Below are 16066 nucleotides of genomic sequence, written 5' to 3'. Positions count from 1 at the left end.
TCTCGCCAGCTAAGTGATCCCGTGACGAAACGCGCCATTCTTCATTGGATCTTCTTATCTCCTCTGTCAGTCCTACCTGATAGAGATCCCAAATACATTAACAGTACTCAAGAATCGGCCAAACAAGCGCCTTATAAGCCACTTGTTTCGTGGATGAGTTACATGTCCTTAAGATTCTTCCGATGAATCTCAGTATGGTATCTGCTTTTCCTACTATCTGTTTTATGTGGTCATTCCACTTTAGGTCGCCGTGGATAGTTACGCCTAGATATTTTATGGCAGACATTGCCTGCAGCAGTTTGTCATCAACAGTGTAGCAGAACAATAGTGGATTTCTTTTCCTATGTAGGCGCAATATGTTACATTTATTTGTGTTCAAGGTCAACTGCCAGAGCCTGCACCATTCATCAATTCTCTGCAGGTCGTTCTGCAAACTCTTACTATCTTCTGGCGTTGCTACTTTGGTATAGACAGCTGCATCATCTGCGAATAGCCTTAAACAGCATCCAACGCTTTCTACTAGATCGTTTGCTTATATTGTAAACAGCGACGGTCCTATCACACTTCCCTGTGGTACTCCGGATATTACATTTACATCTGTCGATGTTGTTCCGTTAAGAGCGACGTGTTCAGTTCTATCTGCAAAAAAGTCTTGAATCCAATCACAAGTCTGCTCCGATACTCCGTAAGCTCGTATTTTTTCATTAAACGGCAATGCGGGACGGTGTCAAATGCCTTTCTGAAATCAAGGAACACGGCATCAACCCGAGCGCCGTTGTCCACTGCGCTGAGAATCTCATGGAGGAACAGAGCGAGCTGAGTTTCGCAGTATCTCTGTTTGCGAAATCCATGTTAATTTTTATAGCGGAGATGTTCATTTTCCAAAAACATCACAATACTTGGTCGTATGTAAAATCAGTAAGTGGGTCAAAATCATCTACTCCTCCTCTCAGCGACCACAACGACACTGAAACGGAAGATAACGGAGAGAAGGCCGAAATAATTCGGTCTTTCGAAGTTGTTTCATCGCGGACGATCAAACACTGTCCCTCCTTTCAGTCGTCGCACGAACTTCGAAATGGCAGATATTGAGATAACCGACAGCGGAACTGAAAAGCAGCTACAATCGCTTAGTAGTGGAAAGATTCTATAAATCGTAAGATTCTATAAATATTATGCGAAGGAACTTACTCCCCTTTTAGCAGTAATTTATCGTAGATCGTTTGAGCAATGAAATGTACCTAACGACTGAAAAAAAGCGCAGGTCATTCCCCTTTTTATGAAAGGCCATAAGACAGATCCACTCACTCGCCGGTGTTATTGTGACGCTATACTCCTTCCCAACGTACTTTTCAGGGCAGCTTTCGGCCCTGACTTCATTTTTATGGATGACAATACGCGATCGCATCGAACAGCGCAGGTGAAGGATTTCTTGGAAAGAAAGGATATTCGACGAATAGACTGGCCTGCTCGTTCTCCTGACTTAAATGCCATCGAGCGCGCCTTGGAGAGACATATTGCAGCCCCAGCCAAATGTACCAACGACCATCCGGCATTTGTCAACGACCCTGACGGGGGAGTGGAACGCCCCACTCAAGAAATCCTTAGCAACCTTGTGGCCAGCATTGGATCACTTTGCAGGGCATGCACTGTCGTCAGGGTGATTACACATCGTATTAAGAATCTTATGCCCCTTTTGTAATGTCCAGGGGATGATTATGAACCGCGGTGACTTCAGTGTAATTACTGTCTTTGAATAAAACTGCCATTTCTGTTCGTTTCATTTCGTATTTAATCCTGTCACCTTTACTACACAGTAACAGTTCTTCCTATGTATGGTGCGAGTTTCATCGAGCTGCAGGAGTTGCACAAAAATATGAAATAGCCTTGAGAAGTGCATGCCTGAACACAAATGCAGATGCAGGCTGCACTGTTGTATTTCACCAGGAAAGGCACTTGACTGACGTCCTGTATAACGCTGTCAGTCGTTCTGGGTAGTGTTCTGTGTAGTTGTAAGTGCTTTACACCAGAGCTAAGTCTATTCCGATGCGAGCAAATTGTTGATGCTTGTCCGGTCGGTGCTTCAGTACACAAGGTAGCCAAAGTGTTTGCTGTTTCGGGAGGCACCATATCGAAGATTTATGCCGCATACAGCGAGAGCGGGAAAACACTATCCACTTAGTCACATCGCGGACCAAAGTGCGTTTCCGGCGATCTTGACAGACTGTCGTTGAAGTAGATTGTGACGAAAAAGAAGAGGGCGGCAGCTGCAAAAGTCACTGCAGGAGTGAATGTCACACTCGGGTACACTGTCAGCATCAAAACATCATGAAGTGAGCTCCATGAGCAGGAAACGGCAGGGCGAGCTGAAATTCAAAAACCACTTAACTGTGATGCAAATGCCCATAACACTACAATTTTACGCCGTCAGTATTAAACCTGGACAGTGGAACAATGCAAGAAAATCATTTGGTCGAATGGATCTTTTTCCACACTGTTTCCACTTCTGGTCGAGTTTACGTACCAAAACACTGTCGCGAGCCAAAATGACGAATCTATTGACGTTATTCAACAAATTCATCAAATTTGGTCTTTACTGTATTTTGGTTCTTATTAAAACTTTTTCTCTTTTAATAATTTCTATCACTGAAGGAACAGACTAATGCATGTAAATAGCTGAATAATGACTGCTTTCAGAATAGGTCACACGCACACACTTAGAAAGTTTTAATACATGAAAACAACGCCGGAACGACAATAATACCTACTTACGTTTCTGAAGGTTAAGATCAGCAACACTGCCTCTGAAAACATGTATTATACACAAGTGTTACACTACGCTACTCAATTCAAACAAAAAATACCCTTGTCAAATGCACTGAAGTTACGTTGAGAGCGTTACGAGAATGGTAGCAAAATCCCTAAACTAAATAGTCATCAAAGACTCCCATAACTAAATCAATTTCGTGATCACAAAACGCGAAAGATTCGCCGGCTGAAAATAGTTCAGAGTTCAGCATGATGATTCACAAATTAACTCACACCGTACGAAGAATTGTAACTCATTCTCTCCTATTCTCAGTTCGTAAATCAAACGGCGAAAGTTAGCGTCTTACTGTGGAGCACATTGAGATCTCTCGAAATATAAAGACCATTCAAAAGTTACTGTATTGTAGCGGCCGTTGGTAGCCCAGAAACAATCAACTATACAACTGAATCACGGATGTTACTCTAGACAGGTTTGCCTTATTCCAGAACTCGCCACAAAGTGTCCCGAATCACTCACTTGAGCTCTTGGCTCTGAAAGTCCCTGTCTCCACTTGACTCCTATAGTGTTCAACTAGTGCCTGCTTTTTCATTGGCTGAAGGCCATCCCCATCAAAAATTCGTCGTCCCAGACATGATCTGACTACTCTCGACCACTTCCTGGACTAAATTAATATATTACAACAATATTTAATAAAGAAATGTTATAAACTTTCTGTCACACTCAGAGAATTCACAATAATTGTAAATAAATGTTTGTCCGTAAGCAAATATGCCAGTATTCGTTCGCAAGTGCTCTGACGCTAAATGACAACAAATTGCCGTTAAATATTAATTAAATAATTTTTTATGCCTTCAGTGTCTTTTGGTTCTCTTTTGAATTGTGGTGTCCGCTGACACATGTGATGACCACTTTTAAGTTAGCACAGTCTTTTAATATCACTTGCAATCAAAATTTAAATCAAATTGCTGGCAAAATAGAAAACTGTTCATTAAATAAAAACACAAGTATGACGAAATATGGGGTACTGATGCTGTGTAAGTGTGGAGAATACAATGTTCTGACAAACATTGGCATAATAAAGTAGACTACTGGCCATTAAAATTGCTACACCAAGAAGAAATGCAGATGATAAACGGGTATTCATTGGACAAATATAGTGTACTAGAACTGACATGTGATTACATTTTCACGCAATTTGTGTGCATAGATCCTGAGAAATCAGTACCCAGAACAACCACCTCTGGCCTTAATAACGGCCTTGATACGCCTGGGCATTGAGTCAAACAGAGCTTGGATGGCGTGTACAGGTACAGCTGCCCATGCAGCTTCAACACGATACCACAGTTCATCAAGAGTAGTGACTGGCGTATTGTGACGAGCCAGTTGCTCGGCCACCATTGACCAGACGTTTTCAATTGGTGAGAGATCTAGAGTATGTGCTGGCCAGGGCAGCAGTCGAACATTTTCTGTATCCAGAAACGCCCGTACAGGACCTGCAACATGAGGTCGTGCATTATCCTGCTGAAATGTAGGGTTTCGCAGGGTTCGAATGAAGGGTAGAGCCACGGGTCGTAACACATCTGAAATGTAACGTCCACTGTTCACAGTGCCGTCAGTGCGAACAAGAGGTGACAGAGACGTGTAACCAATGGCACCCCATACCATCACGCCGGGTGATACGCCAGTATGGCGATGACAAATACACGCTTCCAGTGTGCGTTCACCGCGATGTCGCCAAACACGGATGCGACCATCATGATGCTGTACACAGAACCTGGATTCATCCGAAAAATGACGTTTTGCCATTCGTGCACCCAGGTTCGTCATTGAGTACACCACCGCAGGCGCTCCCGTCTATGATGCAGCGTCAAGGGTAACCGCAGCCATGGTTTCCGAGTTGATAGTCCATGCTGCTGCAAACGTCGTCGAACTGTTCGGGCAGATGGTTGTTGTCTTGCAAACGTCCCCATCTGTTGACTCAGGAATCGAGATGTGGCTGCACGATCCGTTACAGCCATGCGGATAAGGTGTAGGTCATCTCGACTGCTAGTGATACGAGGCCGTTGGGATCCAGCACGGCGTTCCGAATTACCCTCCTGAACCCACCGATTTCATATTCTGCTAACAGTCATTGGATCTCGACCAACGCTAGCAGCAATGTCGCGATACGGTAAACCGCAATCGCGATAGGCTACAATCCGACATTTATCAAAGTCGGAAACGTGATGGTACGCATTTCTCCTCCTTACCCGAGGCATTACAACAACGTTTCACCAGGCAATGCCGGTCAACTGCTGTTTGTGTATGAGAAATCGGTTGGAAACTTTCCTCATGTCAGCACGTTGTAGGTGTCGCCACCGGCGCCAACCTTATGTGAATGCTCTGAAAAGCTAATCATTTGCATATCACAGCATCTTCTTCCTGTCGGTTAAATTTCGCGTCTGTAGCACGTCATCTTCGTGGTGCAGCAATTTTAATGGCCCGTAGTGTAGATATAAAAGGCATATTAAATCAAGAAATCAAATAGATTCTGGAATGTACTGCCTTCGAATGGAAAGTTTATGATCGCTCCTCATAGCAATATTATGTGCAAGATTCGTGGCCAACTAAAAATAACATAGCTAACCAAATTTATCGGAGAGGAATTTCACTGTGGTGCTAACATAGTGTGGTTCACCACACCATCATACACAGTACGAGTATATCCTCCTCCTCCATTCCCCCCCCCCCCCAAAAAAAATAAAGTTGGAGCAGAAGTGTTTATATTTTTATGTACGTATACGAGGTGTGCGAGTAAAGTAATGACTGACAACACTGCCACTGATCTGTCAAGTTGTATAGAGCGGCGTGTTCATCGCTTCCAGATGCTCCATTCAGCTATCATGCGACATTTGAGAACGCCATAAGTTGTTGTGCGTAACGAAACTGGAACAGCGGAATTTAGAGCAGCGTTAGCCATCAAGTGGTTTGTTAAACTTGGGGAATCCGTGAGTGTGAGCTCTGAAAAGTCGAAACGTGCCTGTGGGGAAACAATCCTTCTCAAAAGCCAAGCTTTTCACTGGCATAAATCATTTTTGGAAAGTCGAGAAAACGTTGAATATGAACCTCCCTCGGGGAGACCTTCAACTTCAAAAACCGACGAAAGCGTCGAACGTGTGCGTGCTCTTGTGAGACCGACGTGTAACAATAAGGATGATGGGTGACCTTTTAAATTTAAACACTTTCACCGTAACTCAAATTGCGACCGAAGCTTTGCACATGCGAAAAGTTTGTGCCAAACTGGTACCGAGAAACCTCACAACTGAACCGAAGAAGAATCGAAGAAAAATTCGTTGATCTTCTTGAGAGCATTCTTAATGCCCGCTACGATCGCAGGTTCGAATCCTGCCTCGGGCATGGATATGTGTGATGTCCTTAGGTTAGTTAGGTTTAAGTAGTTCTAAGTTCTAGGGAACTGATGACCTCAGATGTTAAGTCCCATAGTCCTCAGAGCCATTTGAACCATTGTTTTGCTAATGACCGCGAATGGTTCAATCATGCGAACGCAGGTGATGAATCCTGAGTTTTTGAGTACAATCCTGAATGAGCAAATCAAAGATCAAGACAGTGCTGATTTCCTTTTTTGACAGTGGGTGTATCGTGCATAAAAATTTGTTCCTCCAGGATAAACTGTCAACCAAGTGTTTCACAAAGATGTCCCTGAAAGTCTCAGGAAAAGGGTGACTCGAGTGTGATCGGATATTGCAGACAAGTGCGTGCCGCATCAAGACAACAGCCCACGTCAAACGACCACTTCCATCCGGAGGTTTTGACCTCAAAAGGCAATGGTGTTGTTCCACAGCTCTCCCTATTCACCTAGTATGAGTCCGTGAGACTTTTTTCTTTTCCCCTAAATTGAAAAAGTCTTGAAAGGACGTCATTGTGGGACTCTAGGGAACATTCAAAAGAATGCGACTGAAATGTTAAACACCCTACCAGCCTTTCAGCGCTGCTGCCAAGACTGGGAACAACACTCCACGGGTGTGTAGCTGCTGAAGGGAATTACTTTGAAGGTGACGATATTGCTGCTTGAAAAAAATAAAAACTGTGGTAGATTAAAATCAGTCTCATTTCTTTTCTCACACACCTCGTAGATTTCTGGTTTTCAGAGGTAAATTTCGAATAAGGTAGCACGAAAACTACATCTCCAAAGTGGCAAAGAATTCTAGAAACTGCAAGCTGCGTTTAACGCTTTGCAGTTACTTGCGTGCAGTCCTGCCAGTGTGGGTGAGTCTAACCAGTAATACGGAAGCGGGTAAATGTACACTCCCCCCCTCTCCCACACACTAAGGAAAAATTAATCCTTTCGCTGTTGAGTACGCCATAACAGTGTACACATCCGTGTGCGGTCGGGACGCTCCCGCCGTGCCTTGTACGATATGGCGCTCAACACTGCAGCACTCAAATGCACTGAGACGTTATCGTCACAGGCTGTTCTATATTAACGATATTGCGGTGCCTCTGTTGTTAAGAAGAACGAGGCAGTGCATGCATGCATGTCCGAAGGAACATTGCACCGTTCTTCTTAACGACACAGACACTGCAATGTTGTATTTATCCGGCTAAACCGGGTTGCGACTTTCCATTAAAATGTGCTCTCCTGTACGGGAATTCCATAACGTTTCTACTAGTGCAGATTGTGACCCAAGGATTTCGTATAGATCAGAAGCTCATCTGGGATACACACACAGGGAAGATATGTGGCAAATTGGCAAGTGCTATATATCTGCTGTACGAGCTGAGGAACAGTGTCAGTAAAGAACTTCTGTTGTATGCGTATTTTCCATTCTTCCATTCGCACTTGAGTTATGGAATACTATTATGGGGCAGTTCCGTAGGCTTAAAATTAATATTTAAATGGCAAAAGAAAGCCTTAAGGTACATAGCAGAACTTAAACCATATGAATCATGTCGAGATTACTTTATGAAACTAAATATAATGACAGTGCCTGGCCTGTATATTTACAACTGCCTCGTCTTCGTTAAAGAAAATCTGAGTAAATTTGACTTAAGGAGAAAAGTGCACGACCATAACATAATAAGTATACATACAATTAATATGCCATATGTTAGGCTTCCAAAGACACTTGGTCCTGTCTACTTCAACAAATTACCTGAAAATGCCTACACAGTGTCAGTAAATAAATTTAAAACTAGTCTTTCGAGGTGGATCAAAAGTAAAGTAATTTACTCTGCTCAAGAGTTACTTGAGCATGTGACAAATGACCCACTTTCCTTATGAGAATGAACTATAAATTAACTGAAAACTATATATATGCCATAATGTGCAACTATTTTATTACTGTTTCATGTTCTTATTGTTAATTATCAGTTTGATTATTTATTTGTCATTCACTGAACTATGTAGTTCATTTATCTTGTAATTGACCCATTAGGAAACTTCTTGTTGTTATTTACACTTGCACAAATATGTGTTGCATCCATCCTGGATTATTATATTGTAGTTAGTTGCACTTGGCATGTCAAAGTTTATAGTATTATTATTGTTATTATTGTTATGTAAACACTGACGACACCAATTGCATGTAAATATGCTCAACGGTGGAATAAAACATTTGTATTTGTATTTGTAAAAAGATATAGAAAGAAAATATCATTGGATAGCGCTCCTATATAGCAGGCTGAATCGTCTGCCATGTTTTCCCAATCTCTGAGGATTCAGCAGTGTTTACCTTTCGGGTTGTTAACCTATCCGCTCAACTTTTCTTACAGTATTTCTTATAAAATATTTGATATGGCTTGTATGGCTTGTGTGAAGTGAACCAAACAGTAATTAATGCTTACAGAGATATTTAGAATGCACTTTCCATATAATAGAAAAACGGAAATGTAATATTACACGGCTATAGAAACGTAGGCTTGGAACTTGCGTGAACATTTGTAAATAGCAAATGGAATGAGTTAAGAACCTGCGGTTATTTATTAGTTTTGCCTGTATATAGCCACTTGTAAAAGAGGTGTTTATTTTTTATTCAAAAGGAGGTACTTTAAGAAATGCCGCATTTACGAGGTTCATTCAAGTTCTAAGGCCTCCGATTTTTTTTCTAGTTAACTACTCACCCGAAATCGATGTAACTGGCGTTACTTCTCGACGTAATCACCCTGCAGACGTACACATTTTTCACAACACTGACGCCATGATTCCATGGCAGCGGCGAAGGCTTCTTTAGGAGTCTGTTTTGACCACTGGAAAATCGCTGAGGCAATAGCAGCACGGCTGGTGAATGTGCGGCCACGGAGAGTGTCTTTCATTGTCGAAAAAAGCCAAGTCACTAGGAGCCAGGTCAGGTGAGTAGGGAGCATTAGGAATCACTTCAAAGTTGTTATCACGAAGAAACTGTTGCGTAACGTTATCTCGATGTGCGGATGCGTTGTCTTGGTGAAATAGCACACGCGCAGCCCTTCCCGGACGTCTTTGTTGCAGTGCAGGAAGGAATTTGTTCTTCAAAACATTTTTGTAGGATGCACCTGTTACCATAGTGCCCTTTGGAACGCAATGGGTGAGGATTACGCCTTCGCTGTCCCAGAACATGGACACCATCATTTTTTCAGCACTGGCGGTTACCCGAATTTTTTTTGGTGGCGGTGAATTTGTGTGCTTCCATTGAGCTGACTGGCGCTTTGTTTCTGGATTGAAAAATGGCATCCACGTCTCATCCATTGTCACAACCGACGAAAAGAAAGTCCAATTCATGCTGTCATTGCGCGTCAACATTGCTTGGCAACATGCCACACGGGCAGCCGTGTGGTCGTCCGTCAGCATTCGTGGATGACACTTTTCGCATTTTCAGGTCGTCATGCAGGATTGTGTGCACAGAACCCACAGAAATGCCAACTCTGGAGGTGATCTGTTCAACAGTCATTCGGTGATCCCCCAAAACAATTCTCTCCACTTTCTCGATCATGTCGTCAGACCGGCTTGTGCAAGCCCGAGGTTGTTTCGGTTTGTTGTCACACGATGTTCTGACTTCATTAAACTGTCGCACCCATGAACGCACTTTCAACACATCCATAACTCCATCACCACATGTCTCCTTCAACTGCCGATGAATTTCAATTGGTTTCACACCACGCAAATTCAGAAAACGAATGATTGCATGCTGTTCAAGTAAAGAAAACGTCGCCATTTTAAGTATTTAAAACAGTTCTCATTCTCGCCGCTGACGGTAAAATTCCATCTGCTGTACGGTGCTGCCATCTCTGGGACGTATTGACAATGAACGCGGCCTCATTTTAAAACAATGCGCATGTTTCTATCTCTTTCCAGTCCGGAGAAAAAAAATCGGAGGCCTTAGAACTTGAATGTACCTCGTATATTGTATAGAGATGAATGAAAGTATAGTTTTATCTTACAAAGAAACGAATTTTTATTAATACTTTCATCTGTCATGTAACCAATATTTGTTTTATGACTTCATGATAGGTTTGTTGCATGTTGAGTTGTAGTAAGAAACTATATTCTTTGAAGGTTATGTTAATTGTGCAGATTCCCTCACAATGACCAATGCGTTATAAAAATATCTGAATTATCACTCGTTCTGCCGTGTCTATGTAAGAAATGTGGCTAATTATTATTCAGTTTGTGTATATGTGTCTATGATGAGACGTATAAATACATCAAAATATTACTCTCCGCTTTTCCAATTGCGAAAATATCTTGCGAATCGAAAAATTTTGTGACGAACAGCTTCCGTACAGTTTTCAACTGGGAAGAAACGCCATTGCTTACAATCTGTTTCATGTTTACAACTACTTTTATTAATATATGTTTACAATACACAACTGAGCGTCGGATGGTTCCCAATTGTTTCTCCCAAAGTCTATGGTCCATCTTCTTCTTCATTCAGGGGCACTACGAAATATAAATATGAGAAAACTATTTTTGCAATAGTTAGAGCAGTTCACAGCTGAGCAGCCATCCATATTTATGACGAATTCTTCAATACATTTAATTAGAAATCTCCACTCACATTGTGTCTCGTATGTTAATAAGTATGAATACCCTATACTTTGGGGAAAACATGGCGGACTGTTCAGCTCAGGCTATACGAGTCAAACATTTGGAAATTTGGGTCTGGCCGTAAGCAGAGCGTGCATAGCCAAAGAGGTTTCCCTGCACGGTAGCTCAGCGTGTTCGGACAGTGGGTTAGCTACCCTCTGTAATGAAAATAAACGAAGTTAACTGATCAACGATGCACTTGAACAAGCGTCATTGGACGTCCACCCCGAACAAACACAACTAAAAATAACGAACAAAGTTAAATCAAAAAAGAGGTTAAGGCGCCCACTCGCGTCAAGCGAGAAGTCTGGGTTCGAGTCCTGGTCTGGCAAAAATTTTCACTGTCGTCATTCCATTTTACAACTGATAGCTGTTCGTTGCGAATACATTTAATGTATCTTCTATTTTCACTATGGGACTTAACTTCTGAGGTCATCAGTCCCCTAGAACTTAGAACTACTTAAACCGAACTAACCTAAGGACATCACACATATCCATGCCCGAGGCAGGATTCGAACCTGCGACCGTAGCGGTCGCGCGGTTCCAGACTGTAGCCCCTAGAACCGCTCGGCCACCCTGGCCGGCAATTGTACTTTGAATATTCTTTATTTTTAAAGTTCGTAAAACTAGATAACTTTACAAACAAACCCATTTATGTTAGTTTTTTGTGTGATATGCTGGGCTGCTTTAAATGATTCGTTTGTTTTCAAAGTTCTGTATTTTTCAAAGTGTAACACGTACAAATATACATACGGAAAAAAATCGCGACACCAAGGAAACGTGCGACATAAACGACAGTTCGTAGGCGTGCTCCTACATCTGAAAGGTTATGTCTGTTCAAATTTCGCGCCAGTTGCATAAGAGTGGCTTCATTAGCGCCACTATGAGGATGCAATTCAGTTTTGCCTTAAATTCACGCTGTAAGGTTCGTGAGCTTTAGTTATCATTGAGATTGGACATTGTGAGTTTATGTAGTCAAGAATGCCTAGAAGGCGACAAAGACGCCATTTTCAGCACCTCACTGAGTTCGAACGAGGTTGTGTAATAGGGCAACAAGAAGCTGGATGTTCCTTCTGAGATGCTGCAGCAAGACTTGGCAGGAATGTAGCCACTGTACGTGATTGCTGGCAGCAGTGGTCGCGGGAATGTACAGTCGCGAGAAGACCGGGCTCCCGACGGCCACGGGGCACTACTGAGAGAGGAGACCATCGTGTTTGGCGTACGGTTCTTGTGCGTAGTACTGCATCTGCAGCAGCAATTCGAGCAGCAGTTGGCACCACAATGACACAACGAACTGTTACAAAGCAGTTGCTTCAGCCAATCTCCGATCCAGACGCCCTGTGGCGTGCTTTCCATTGACACCAAACTACTGCCATTTGCGACTTCAGTGGTGGCAAGTACGAGCTCGTTGGAGGGCTTTCTGATGAAAGCTGGTCCTGCCTCCGTGCCAGCGATGGCCGTTTGTTAATTAGAAGGAGGCATTTGAGGGCCAGTAACCAACTTTCCTGGGTGCTAGACACACGGGACCTGCACTTGGGCCGGTCGGTGTGGCCGAGCGGCTGTAGGCGCTACAGTCTGGAACCGAGAGACCGCTACGGTCGCAGGTTCGAATCCTGCCTCGGGCATGGCTGTGTGTGACGTCCTTAGATTAGTTAGGTTTAAGTAGTTCTAAGTTCTAGGGGACTGATGATCTCAGAAGTTAAGTCCCATAGTACCCAGAGAGCCTGCACCTGGAGTTATGCTCTGGAGTGCGATTTCGTTTGACAGCAGCAGCACTCTCGTGGTCATTCCACGCACCCTGATCACAAGTTTGTACGTCAGTCTAGTGATTCGACCGCCGTGCTCGATTGGAGTCAGAACGGGTGATCGAGCAGGCCGAGGCAACTTGTCGACATTCTGTAGAGCATGTTGGGTTACAACAGTGGTATGTGGGCGAGCGTTATCCTGCTGAAGAGACATATTCTTCTGGGTTCAATAGAGGGGTGACGGCAGCGGGATCACGCAGAAACGTTAGCGCTGTGTAATGGGATATTGCTATTGGACAGAGTACAGCAAAAAAATTTGGTTTTCTCGTATTAAGAAGGATCGTTTTGAAATTAGTGACTTTTAGGAAGACCTTCGGGGTTTGATGAAAATCATTTAAAAGCATTATTCCACAATGATCCAAGTCAGTGTACTGGAGAACTGGCGAATGTGATGAAGTGTGATAATTGCACCATCGTGAGACATCTGCATGCAATGGGGAAGGTTTTGTACGGGTACCCTATGTTATAAGCCAAAATCACATAAGTCAGCGGGCGGTCATTTGTGCATCTCTGCTTGCTCGCCGTCAACTGGCTCGTGAACGACACAGTTATGCCGATACTGTATCATTACTGGTGACAAGAAATGGTGTATTTATACTTACTTAAGGAAAAGAAGTGAATTGTTGAGGCCAAACAAAGCAGGAATTGCCAGTACAAAGACCTGCGAGCATTCGCGGCAGATACTGTTATCCGTCTGGTGGAACAGCCACAGTGTCGTGTACTACGAATTGCTTCCTCATTGTTTAACCATCACCACTGACATTTACTGTGAACAACTGAGACGTCTCGCAGACGCAGTCCAAGAACAATGACCATGCAGACTGCGTGAAGTAATGCTTCTGCATGATAAAGCCTGCCCAGATTCTGCTAGACTGACAAAAAACGCTATACAGGAATTGTGGTGGGAAGTCATTCCGCACACACTTTATTCACTTAATCTTGCGTCCTCAGATTTTCACCTTTTCCGCTCTCTGTCGAAAAACCTTCAAACAACTTCCTTTCCGGATAAAAATGCGCTCCCAACAGATTGTACTTTCATTCCAATTGATCCGTCGTGAGGAGTCCTCCAGGATGTAGAACATGCCAGAAAAACAATAATACAAGACAAATATTTACAACTGAAACAAATAAGCTAATGTACCTTCCGTGGGTCCCAAGTGGAAAGAGCGTCATTTTTTTAATAAACACTATATGAAAGAATCATTTACAAACACAAGACCGCATTAATGCACTGAATTTAAAATTTAAAAAAATGTTTTTTATTTATTTATAAGGTAATAAATATATAACAGAATTACTGCAATACTTATTTACAATGAACAAAAAAAATGGTTCAAATGGCTCTGAGCGCTGTGAGACTTAACTACTGAGGTCATCAGTCCCCTAGAACTTAGAACTACTTAAACCTAACTAACCTAAGGACATCACACACATCCATGCCCGAGGCAGGATTCGAACCTGCGACCGTAGCGGTCGCGCGGCTCCAGACTGTAGCGCCTAGAACCGCTCGCCCACTCAGGTCGGGACACACACACACACACACACACACACACACACACACACACACACACACAAGTAGTAGGGAAAGGCAGGACAGGTTTAATTTGGATATCAAACTGATATTGCCGATGACATTGTAATTCGGTCAGAGACAGCAAAGGACTTGGAAGAGCAGTTGAACGGAATGGACAGTGTCTTGAAAGGAGGATATAAGATGAACATCAACAAAAGCAAAACGAGAATAATGGAATGTAGTCGAATTAAGTTAGGTGATGCTAAGGGAATTAGATTAGGAAATGAGACACTTAAAGTAGTAAAGGACTTTTGCTATTTGGGGAGCAAAATAACTGATGACAGTCGAAGTAGAGAGGATATAAAAGGTAGACTGGCAATGGCAAGGAAAGTGTTTCTGAAGAAGAGAAATTTGTTAACATCGAGTATAGATTTAAGTGTCAGGAAGTCATTTCTGAAAGTATTTGTATGGAGTGTAGCCATGTATGGAAGTGAAACATGGACGATAAATAGTTTAGACAAGAAGAGAATAGAAGCTTTCGAAATGTGGTGCTACAGAAGAATGCTGAAGATTAGATGGGTAGATCTCATAACTAATGCGGAGGTACTGGATAGGATTGGGGAGAAGAGGAGTTTGTGGCACAACTTCACTAGAAGAAGGGATCGGTTGGTAGGACATGTTCTGAGGCATCAAGGGATCACCAATTTAGTATTGGAGGGCAGCGTGGAGGGTAAAAATCGTAGAGGGAGACCAAGAGATGAATACACTAAGTAGATTCAGAAGGATGTAGGTTGCAGTAGGTACTAGGAGATGAAGAAGCTTGCACAGGATAGAGTAGCATGGATAGCTGCATCAAACCAGTTTCGGGACTGAAGACCACAACAACAACATTCAAATCAATTAAACTGATCAATTAATTATCCCCCCCCCCTGCCACGGCCCACACACCCCACCACTGGGTGACGTCATGTGTTTCCCCAGCTGGCATGTGGGTCCCAGCCGCCTCCCCCTACCCAACCCTCCTTGTCTCTCTAGCTACCCTATTCGTAGGGATTTCGAATTTTGGTGGGAATTTGGCCGAAATTTCTTGGTCCCATGGCTGTGCTGACGTCCCAACTCACTCTCCACCTAGGGATTGGCAAGTAATTAAAAATGGTGGTGACTTTTCTGAGACTTGAACCCTGGTCTTCTGAACGTATTGCCCAAGCCCATGCCTAACACATGTAACTGCCCACATGCAGGGGAAGAAAGTTAAGTTAGTGTACTTTATTTATTTTGACTGGGAAACTGAAGTAAAGATCAGTCCTAATTACGTAATTAATCACAAAGATAGGTCATAATTACACAAATATATGCATAAAGCTACACAAGGAGTGCCTAAAATCGCAATATAACTCAAAAATTTATAATGTCATACAACTGGTATTACCCTGCTGGGAAAAAAAATTCACAATACCACTCGAAACTAGTGGCAGAAGCACTCAAACTCTACCCTTCACTTACAAGCAGGCGAGGAAAAGGATGGAGTGGAAGGTACTATCTTTATTTTTGATGGTAAATGTGTTCAACTGTCGCTGGTGTTGGACAGAGAGGAGTATAATAAGTGTATTACCTGTAAGCATACAGCTGAGAACTGCGTCTGTCGCTGTTTTGATGTCAGAGATCGCTACAGACGCCACTGCTGCATTGTTCAACAATTACTCTGGGAGCCCAGGATCTCAAAATCCAGGAACGCCAATATACACTATCGTAACTGATGGAAAATACTTCACTGTTCTAATTACAAAACGAAATTAGCGTGAAAAAATCCAGCATTCGTAAACAATGGGTCATAATGTAATGATTGAACTGAGATTGGGAATAATCATCGTAATAAAACAACTATCGCAAAAACCGAACCCAAAAGATTCCGTCAGGAG

The sequence above is a fragment of the Schistocerca americana genome, chromosome 7 (genome assembly GCF_021461395.2).
Source record: "Schistocerca americana isolate TAMUIC-IGC-003095 chromosome 7, iqSchAmer2.1, whole genome shotgun sequence".
NCBI lineage: Eukaryota > Metazoa > Arthropoda > Insecta > Orthoptera > Acrididae > Schistocerca > Schistocerca americana.
Note: the sequence above shows the minus strand (reverse complement) of the source record.